Source organism: Cicer arietinum, chromosome 3 (genome assembly GCF_000331145.2).
Source record: "Cicer arietinum cultivar CDC Frontier isolate Library 1 chromosome 3, Cicar.CDCFrontier_v2.0, whole genome shotgun sequence".
NCBI classification, from domain to species: Eukaryota; Viridiplantae; Streptophyta; class Magnoliopsida; order Fabales; family Fabaceae; genus Cicer; species Cicer arietinum.
In genome coordinates this window covers 44,515,365-44,525,188 of record NC_021162.2, presented here as the reverse complement: position 1 = coordinate 44,525,188, position 9,824 = coordinate 44,515,365, and positions in this window count along the sequence as shown.

The following is a 9,824-nucleotide window of genomic DNA, read 5'->3' as shown; positions in this document are numbered from 1 at the left end:
AACATCAAGTTTTCCAGAAGTTTAATATTTTTTTTTTTAAAATAATTATAATTATATCAGTAATTGTGATTTATTTCTTTTAATTTTTTTTTTATTTTTCAGTGGGCGCACGAGAAAGAGACGACAAAATCATACGAATTACACGTGAACTGATACTTTTACATCGTCCGCGATAAATCCCCTAGAGAGGATTCGACCGACAGCTTCAATGAGAAGAAGACGGATGATCATTGAAGACGACGATGAGGGACATCATGATCATGTGACTATGTATCAGCAGGAGTAGTCTTCTATATTGATGAGGAGGATGTGGTACATGAGCATGTGGATGTACATGAGCAGGAGGAAGCTGCACCTGCTCGTGAGGGAGAGCTTATGGAGGAGGGGCATGATGGAGCTGAGGGACCTGGTGAGCTCACACGGTATCCTGGAGGACCTTACGATTTATCTGTCCTTACACGATACTGTTATCATGTTTCAGCTAGACTATGGTTTGGTGAGGTATATTTAATTAATTATTACTTGTAATGCATTAAAAATATTTAAATAAATTATTATTTTTAGTCTATATTTAATTTTAATGTCATATATTTTCTTTGTATACATGAGCGACCATTGTTGAAAATTGTTGCACATGGAAAGAAAATGAAACAATTTACTCCGTCGGTACTTCCACGACCCATAGAGAACTAGGTGAATTTGTCAGGTTTGAACCCGTTACAACAGGGTAGTTTGAAGATGATCGACAACAACCTAATATATGTGTTTGTTGAAAGATGGCATTCCGAGACATCGTCATTTCACATGCCATTTGGTGAAATGACGATTACTTTGGATGATGTTGCTAATATTTTGGGATTGCCTATTAGGGGTGAGTTCTACAGTCCACCCGATGTAGATAGAGTAACGACATATAATCTTGCCATCACTCGATTAGGAGTGACCATGGAAAAGATCTGGGAGGAGACCATGAAGACTAGAGGTGCGCACTATAGACTGAATTGGTTGAAAGAGGTCTTCAGAAGGCAGTGTGCAGCAGAGAGATTTGATTGTGCTGCTAGGGCATATCTGTTGAATTTAGTAGGGAGTACAACTTTCGTTGATAAGAGTCATACTCTAGTTGATGTGAAATACCTTCCTTTATTCAAATATTTAGAGGTACAAATAAATATGCATGGGGTATTGATGTACTCGTGGTGATTTATGACTACCTCTCAGATGCTTGTTGTTATGACACCAAACAGCTAGGTGGATATATGACGCTTCTTCAGGTATCAATTATTTATTTAATTTAAATTATTAAATATAATGATAATTATGTTATTAGTATTAATTATTAGTATTAATTATTAATTGTTTATTTAATATATTTATTTTTATTTGCAACAGTGTTGGATTTACGAATATTTTCCAAATATTTGTAATAGAGGTGACCAGGGTGCTGACGTGGAATGCTTTGCCCGAATGAGTAGATGGTGCTACAAACAAGGCAAGCATAAGGTCCATGAATACAGACGTATTATTGATGCATTGACACCTGTTGATGTTATATGGAGACCATGGGAGAATCATAGGGGTGTCATTCCTTTTGATGATATCATGCTTATACTGGTCACCTTCGATTATGCAGCACTGTAGTGAAATATCTTCCAGAGAGGCGTTTGAGACAATTTGGATATATCCAATATATTCCTTCACCACCACTTCTAGATCCTTCTAGATTATTTGATGTAGATGTGGAATGGTTGGGATATGTGACGCTAGTGACAGAGCTATTTCACAAGCTTCATCTAGCTACATATCCATATGAGTGTGAAGATGGATATTTGGAGTGGTTCTATCAGGTGTCTCATCCACTGCTAGTGCGACCAGATGGTGTACCTCAGGTCCAATATTATAGTGTATCGTCCACCAGTGCAGATGCTTCTAGTTTACAACTGGCACCTATCCTACAGCAGATCGGTGATCTTATACAGCAGGGGTTGAATCAACGTGAAGGTAGTCCGGATGATGAGTTGTATACTCATTTTTATAAAGCATTGTATTTATCACGTAGTCGGACTAGAGAGTAGTAACACTTTTATGAATTATTGTGTATGTCGGTTACTTGTTATGCACACTTTTATGAATTATTGTTATGTCGGTTACTTGTTATGAACACTTTTATGAATTATTGTTATATCAGTTACTTGTTATGAACACTTTTAATTATTACGATTTTAAATTGTCCTTCTAGATTATCGTTATGTCGGTTACTTTAAATTATTTATGATGAAATATAAGAAAAATAAAATAAATTACAAGATAAAATCGAACGACAATAAACTAAAACTAATTAGTACAATTTTATATAATGACATTAATTAGTACGATATTACAAGATATCAATTTTAAACATTAAGGTTCATCTAATGACATTGCATCTACGAGTTCCATAGGTGGATTTTGGGTAACACGTGGCAATCAACCTAATAAATACCCCCGGTGTTGTAGACGTCTTGTTTATGCTATTGTCCAAGAAGTTGCTTCATCAGTGCGATATTGCTTCCAACCTGGTGCAATTTCTGGCATTGGAAATCCATCTTTCATCTTTAACTGCAAAAATTAAATAAATTAATTAAGGAAGAAAATAGAAGAAAAATTAAAAAAATTAAAAAATTTAAAAAATTTAAAATAGAAGAAAAGATATTGTCGGAACCTAGTGATTTCTATTAACTAACCCAATACAACAAATGCAATCATTTTCTGTCAATCTTGAATGTGAAACCCTCATAGGAAAGAAAGTCATTGAAAATGTCTGACCAAACGTGACAAGAATAATATTATATGTTGTCACTATCACGTAACCCATATCAGGTATGGACAACCATTTATCCATGGGTTGAAGACCTAAGCCGAATATCTTCAACAAATCTCTTACTTCTCTAATGCGTCATGTGAACAGTCTATCATATGGAGTTACATGAGAAGCAATCTCATGGTCCAAACTATTGCATACCAAAGACCAACACTCTTCACCGTGTCCAAGCAATAATGCAATAGTGCAAAAATCACAATTCCCATCCGTTGCCACATCAAATATGTCGTCAATGTATAGCTGAATAACATCAGGAAACTGTCTCCAGAATAATTGTTTTAAAGATTGAGATGATTGAGAGGGTTGTTTCTTTGATTGAGAGGCTTGTCTCTTCTTTGATGTCTGAGAGGGTTGGGAACAAATATCTTCATAATATGTTGCATTAACATGCTCAAAGTAAGAAGGATCTCGATATACATCATATCCATTCGGCTTCTTACCCTTACTCTTCTTCACTCGTCCTTTGGTTTTGACTTTTTCAGGTGGTGGACACATTGAACTTGTACTTTGAAATGCAAGTTCACGCACTTTACTCTTCAACACTCGTTTCCCTATAACATAATATCTTTCCACATATTCAATACCGACTCTTGTCTATCCTTTTAAGACATATTGCTTGCATTTTGCTCCGATATTTTTTTCGTTATGAAATCGACAAAGTAAATTAACAGTCTGTGGAAATACAATACCAACTACATTTATTAACGCAAAATCTCTATCTGTCACAATTACTTGAGGAAATTTATTTTGTGTAACAAAAAAATCTCTTAGTCTCTCTAACGCCTAGAAAAAGTTTTATTCCCGCTCACATTCTAAATAAGCAAATCCAACTACAAATGTATTCTCTGTTGATGTCATACCAACAATTTCAAGTAATGGCATTCTGTATTTTTTGGTTTTGTAGGTACTATCCATAATCAACACAATCGGAAACAAATTCAACAACTTCAATGAATCTGGATGTGCCCAAAAAATATATCTCATAACATCAGAGTCTTCGTGTTTTCTATTCCAACACACATATTTTGCATCTTCAATTAACTTGAATAAATGTTGCATCTTTGTTCTATTACCTCTCATGTGCAATCGAATCACACTCTTCTGTTTATATATTTGTGAGATCTTACTAACATTACTCTTATCTCGGTCTTGCAATGAGAGTAATATGTGTCTCGGTGCAACATTATATTTTGTTAAGTCATGAACATGCTTTCTTTCTTCATCATCTAAGCGTCCAACATATGCATGCCCCTCCAAAGAATCAGGTAATTCATGGTTGTGAATTCCACAAATTACTTTAACTATCCATCCTGAACCATCTTTTAATGGTTTTGATCTAAGCTTGAAAGGACAATCACACTTTTTTGTTGAACTTCGAGTTGAACTAGCATCACACTTGTATTTTCCTCCTTTGTCACAGCCTAATATTAATTTATTTCTCCTTCCTTTTTCTCTTGTCTCTATATCTGATCTTCTGATAATAACAGTAACTTTATTTTTAATACTGATTTCTTTTGCCCAATTCACAACAACGTCCCTTGTATCAAATATCTGAAGTAAAATAAATTATAATTAATCACCATAATATATTTTTACAATATTAATTATATTTATTCATACCTGATCTGTGTCAAAAATGTTGAATATTATGACCTCGTAATTACAGAATATGACAGTCGTTATCAAATTAAAACAATATAGAAAACAGAATACGTCTAGCATACAATTAAGATCGAACATACAATCATACGATGCAAGATTTATTCGGATTCATCCACAGCGGAAATATAATACAGCATACAAGATTAACAATTAAAAGTAAAAGGATAAGGGATAGAATGCACCAAGGTTTATCCTGGTTCAGTTGTCAATAAGACAACCTACATCCAGTCCTGACAATCCAACTGGATTTCAGCTTTTTCTTCAATAGAAAGAATTGAGACTTGTTTACAGATTGTCCAGTTTCCTCGAAACCTATCTATCTAACTCAATCTATTTCCTATTGCTTAACCCCTTGATCCTTGCAGTCACTCGTCAGACTCACACAAGATCAAGTCCAGCTCCTTCTTGATGATCTTTACATCAACGAAGATCGCCACCAGTTTTCATACTGGATTTTTCACAGTTGTTTCTTTTTACAATACTTTGTTACAAAAAGATATAAAAGAAGTACAGAGTTTGTCTTCAATCTTAATCAATGTATCTCACACAATAATCTGGTTGTTCATTTGAGTGTTTGTGAGATCACTGTCTTTTCTCTCAAGAATTCTTTTTCAGCTCTCTTATTGATTATGAATAATCCTTTGGTCTTGATCTGAAAAAGCAATATCAGAATGTTATCAAAATGTTCTTAAGAATTCTTCAGTGTTCTGAAGTGTATTCAAGTATTCAAAGTTCTTGTGTTGTTGAGAGAATGATTGAAAACTGTTTATATAGTTTCTTAAAAACAACTAATAAATCGATTTACCAATCGATTCATTAAAGTTATAAAACGGGCTTAATCGATTTGCCAATCGATTATCGCAAGTCTTGTTTTTCTTGAATCTTGAAACTATACAAAGAACTCAGGTTTCACTAAAAGCCTTTAAGTAATCAATTTCCCAATCGATTTACTTAGTAAAAACTTTTGTTTTGAGTCAGACAATCGGTTGCCCAATTGATTCATCAATTGACTTACCAGTTGATTGATTTACTTTCTTTGGCAAATTCTTAAGTATGAAACCATAATGATTAGTCTACCAAAATAACTACTATAACTACTAATCACACTATACATATTTGCATCTTTCTCAAGCACATCCTCCAATTTTGGTTGATTTCTTGAGTTCCAAGCTTTTGTTCCAAGTGTATAGTGTTTGCTTGTTTGTTCCTGAAATGTTACTCAACTCAACCTGTTAGATTTATTAAATGATACATGTGCATTGTATATTTGTTAATTATGTCAAAATCATGATCTAGAGGACTTATGTCTAACACAAGATTGGTTAAAAACCCTAATTGGACAAGAATAAGCCTAGGGAGGACGAAAATAACTTAAATTTTCATCCGATGACACAAACACACCTATTGGATGCACAAGATTGGTTAAAAACCCTAATTGGACAAGAATAAGCCTAGGGAGGACGAAAATAACCTAAATTTTCATACAATGACACAAACACACCTATTTAAGCAATCGATTTGCCAATCAATTTGTTTCAATCAGTTTTTACTTTGTGATGTGCACAATCGATTTGCCAATCGATTTGCTCAGTAGATTTGTTGATTTCTTGAGTTCCAAGCAATTGTCTCAAGTATGTAGGGTTGAGTTGTTGTTCCTGAAATCTTGCTCAGTTAAAATGTTAGATTTATCATATGATGTATGAACATTGTATGTTTGTTAATTATGTCAAAATTAGGATTAAGAGGACTAAAGTCGAACAATCTCCCCCTTTTTGCATAAGTGACAAGCATACAATTTTTAACTTGAGTTGAGCATTTCAAGACATTATATTAACAACAGATATATTTTCATAGCATCATATGTACCATTGTCAGATCATAAAATCAGAATATCAGAGCATCAGATCAGAGTCATTTTAATAAGTCATTATCAGTCATCAGATCATAGCATCAGATCAGAGCATAAGTACACATGCTATTTAACTATATCAGAGTCATTTTAATAAGTCATTATCAGTCATCAGAGTATCAAAATTATGCAGCAGTAAAAGTACAAGTTAATAATTTCTCTCCCCCTTTGTCAGTTAAGGCAAAAAGGCAGAAAAAAAATTTCCTCCCCCTATGTTAGTAAACATAAGCACTGGGGGTTGAATTCAGAAAACATTGTATCAGAGCAACAAATGAGCATATTAAAAGATTATGGCAAATGATTTTAGAGAGTAATGGAATAAACGTTCTAATGCTTTATATATATAGACGAAATGAATACACCAAGTCATTTCAAAACAACACAGATCCTAAACACCTAATCTCCTAAACTGGGCTGGTCCTCACTATTATCTAAGGGAGAGGCAGAGACCGCTGTATTACCCTCAGTAGGTGTCTCCTCAACGTGAGTTGCAGGACGATCTAGGGGAGTTGGGTTTGGTTCCTCTGTTGCTTGTCGACCGATGTCTGCTATATCTTCAAATGACAGCTTTATGCCTAAATGCGCTTGAATTGCATCAACATCCTTAACAACTGAATTCAGGGAAGTCTGGAGAGTCTTCAGATTAGCTTCCATCCTAGCCTGTGACTCTTGCATTTTGGCATTGTGAGCCATCTGAGCTTCTATAAATTCCATTAGTTTTGCAACAAACTCAGGAGGGGCTGATTCAGTAGCTGGTTGAGGATGAGGTTGAGTTGGTTCAACATTCGGCTGAGGTCTTATCCAAATACCATGCAACCTTTTCAATTGCATCTGGTTTACAATTGATTCTCCAAAAATTAGAGTGGTCTTCGAAGATTCTTCATTAACAAATGATACCTTGAAGTGTTTCAGAATCTTGGTAATCAGTTGTGGATAAGGCAGCACAAGCTTACTCTATGAAGCCTCCAACATGTGCCTTAGCACAATCCATGCCCAGCTCATCCTGAGCTCCTTTGACAATCCCAATAGCAGTAGTATATCCAACTTCTGGACTACAGCATGGTTACCGGATCGTGGCACAAGCATCCGGGTCAGAGTATACATAAGCATTCGATGTTGGACCTTCATTTGACCAATAGGCAGTGAAATGATTTCAACAAAGCCATCAATCATCAGATCCTTAACAGCAGTATGCCTATCAAATGATTCTTCCCATCCTTCGTCAGCAGTGTCAGCCTCAGAACTGCCGTCTATTGAAGTTCCATGAAATGGCAATCCTGACAAAACAAAAAAATCTTCAAAGGACATAGATATCCTTTTCCCTTTAACCTGAGCTTTGAATCCGTCTTCAGTAAGCTTGAATGTTGAGTAGAATTCCCTTATTAACCTTGGATAACTATCAAGAGAAGAGGAGAGAAAACCCTCAAGACCGTGAAACCTTAAGTGGTCTTGAAAAGTGAAACCTTCTGCATCAAAATAAGCAAAATCCAGAGTCCGACCCTCATGGATTTTCCTTTTAAGAAAGTCTGATGGAATGGTAGCTTCTACCTCTTTTTCCTTAGATGCAGGAGCTTTCTTAGGTGGGGGTGAAGAAACTGGTTTCTTCTTCTTTTTCTGAGAGATTTCTTTCATGGCGTCAGCCATGAGCTTTTCAGTGGGTGGTTCCTTTCTCTTTTTGGATTTCTCTTGATTAACAGCAGGTGCCTTGCCTTTATCCTTGGCAAGAATCTTATGTGTAGGAATGGGAACCCTTTTAGTCAAAGTAGGTGGTGGTGAAGGGGTTCGACCACTTGATGAAGATGATGGTGAGGGAGTTCGTGTTTGAGTTTGCTTAACTCGTGCCATAATTGTAAGTTGAAGTGTGATTGATTGTAGATAGTAAACAAGAACGATTGCAGAAACAGAGAGATGAAGCAGAAAAAATTTGAGAATTCTGGAGATGTAAAGTGAAGAAATTGATTGGTAACTGTTCCTATTTAAACCCTTAAATGCGTAAATCGATTGCCCAATAGATTATGTTACCGTTGCTGGGTAATGTCAATCGATTTAGTAATTATTGTATTCAACGGCTAGTAAAGGAGAGTCACAATGGTCATATTGTAAATCGATTCCCAAATCGATTTCCAGATTTTACTCAATCGATGTCCAAATCGATTTCTTTAAAGTTGAAAGGTGAACTAGTCGATTTCCAAATCGACGCTCGGGCAGGATTAAAAAAAAATTTCTGAACTTTGAAGTCTGGCGCCAACGCAATCGATTCCCAAATCAATTTTGTAAACAATGTACCAAACTGGTAATCGATTTAACTGGAAAACACTGCAAGCACCAGAAGTGTCCTGTGAAAGGGTTCAAAGATCAGACCTCACTAGGATCAATGATCCCTAGTTTCATCCTTATATGCAGGAAACTTTCTCTTGGTAAAGCTTTGGTAAATATGTCGGCCAGCTGTTCAGCTGTGTTAACATATTCGAGCTTAATGATCCCATTTTGAAAGTGATCCCTTTTAAAATGATGTCTTACTTCAATGTGCTTGGTCCTGGAGTGCATCACTGGATTCTTAGTAATACTTATTGCACTTGTGTTATCACACATAATAGGTATACCCAAGTCAACACCAAAATCCAATAAGTGTTGTTTCATCCAAAGAATCTGAGCACAGCAGCTCCCAGCTGCAATGTATTCAGCTTCAGCAGTTGATATAGCAATGCTAGTCTGTTTCTTGCTAAACCACGACACAAGGGAGTTTCTAAGTAAATGACAAGTTCCAGAAGTGTTTTTCCTGTCTAGTTTGCATCCGGCAAAGTCTGAATCTGAGTAACCAACTAAGGTACAGGTTGATCCCTTAGGATACCACAAGCCTAGACTCTTAGTTCCTACTAGATATCTTAAAATCCTCTTAACTGCACTAAGGTGAGACTCCTTAGGATTTGATTGGTATCTTGCACACATACAAACACTGAACATGATGTCAGGCCTGCTTGCTGTAAGATAGAGCAATGATCCTATCATACCCCGAAACCTAGTAACATCTACAGGTTTACCTTTCTCATCTTTGTCTAAGTAATTTCCTTGACTCATGGGAGTATCAATGGACTTAAGGTTTTCAAAACTAAGTTTCTTTATTAAATCATTACAGTATTTAGTTTGACTAATGAAAATGCCTTGCTTGCTTTGGTTAATTTGAAATCCCAAGAAATAAGATAGTTCACCCATCATTGACATTTCAAATTTACCTTTCATTAAATTTTCAAAATCTTTGCACAACTTATTGTTAGTAGATCCAAATATTATGTCATCAACATATACTTGGACCAGCAAGATATCATTTCCAGTAGTCTTTGTGAAAAGGGTCTTGTCAACATTTCCTCTTAAAAAGTTTTGTTGAATAAGGAAATT